Source organism: Trichechus manatus, unplaced genomic scaffold (genome assembly GCF_000243295.1).
Source record: "Trichechus manatus latirostris isolate Lorelei unplaced genomic scaffold, TriManLat1.0 scaffold00030, whole genome shotgun sequence".
In the NCBI taxonomy this organism is placed as follows: Eukaryota; Metazoa; Chordata; class Mammalia; order Sirenia; family Trichechidae; genus Trichechus; species Trichechus manatus.
The window spans coordinates 21,999,177-22,000,347 of record NW_004443966.1 but is presented as its reverse complement, the minus strand read 5'-3'; positions in this window follow the sequence as shown (position 1 = coordinate 22,000,347).

The window sequence follows — 1,171 nt, the reverse complement described above, 5'->3', positions numbered from 1 at the left end:
CTCTTTTAATAGCTTCAAAGCTACCTCTATGACCTACAGTACACACTTCTAAAAGAATGCCAATATGACCAAGTTAATTAATTTCACAAAAATGCATTGAGTTCCTCTTATTAGTAGGGGCATTAGCAAAATATAGGTAAAATCACACAGTTCCCGATCTCCAGGCTCCCACAGCCTTGAAGGAATGTCAACAAATAATCACAGTAGACTGTTAGCTTTTGTAGCAGAGGTACACACAAAGCGCAATGAAGAAACAAAGAGATATAAAAGATCAACAATTTTGATTGACAGGGACTTAGGGAAGATCTCCCTTAGGAAACACTTGTGCTGGATCTGGAAGGTTGAATAGACATTTGCTAGTGGAAAATAAAGAAAAATAAAAAAAATATTCAAGCCCCTTCTATGAGTCAGGTACTTTGCATACAGTATGTAATAGATTCTTCACACCAAACTTAGACAGGTTTTTATGATTCCATTTTTTTACAAAGTGAAAAAGAAAAAAAATGCTAAGTCATTTGTTTGGGTTACATAGTAGATGAGCTGTGGAGACAAGATACAAACTCAGGTGTTGGATTCCAAAACTGTCTGTGTTCTTTCCATGACAGCCCCCCACTGCCATAAATCTCTATGCAGGCAGATTGCCACATCTTTCTCCCACGGAGCTGCTGGTGGTTTCGAACTGCCAACCTTTCAGTTAGCAGTCGATCATTTTAAGCACTGTGTCACCATGGCTTCCCAGTGTGACCAATAGGTTTAAATGCTGTATGATGTCATTTGTATCAAAGAACAGGCAAAAGGTATCAATGATGAGAGAGGTCAGAATAGTAGATTACCTCTGGCAGGGCAGGAGTGATGGCTGGGGAGCAGGAGGGAGACTTTTGGGGTGCTAGGCAGATTACACAGGTGTATATATCTAAAAATTTATTGACCTATACACTTAAGATTTGTGTACTTAACTGTATATAAATTATACCTCAATAAAAATGTAAACAAAAACAAATTTGCTGTGTGCTATGGGTTCTTATAGGTCCAGAAAATTGATCTCTGGATTCTCAAAATGCTTTTATTGATACGCTACTTATTTTTCCTTGAATAGAATGGATTAATTATAAGTAATGACAATTGATCAATCTTGCCTCTTTTTAGTGTAGGTCTTTACTGTATCTGCTTC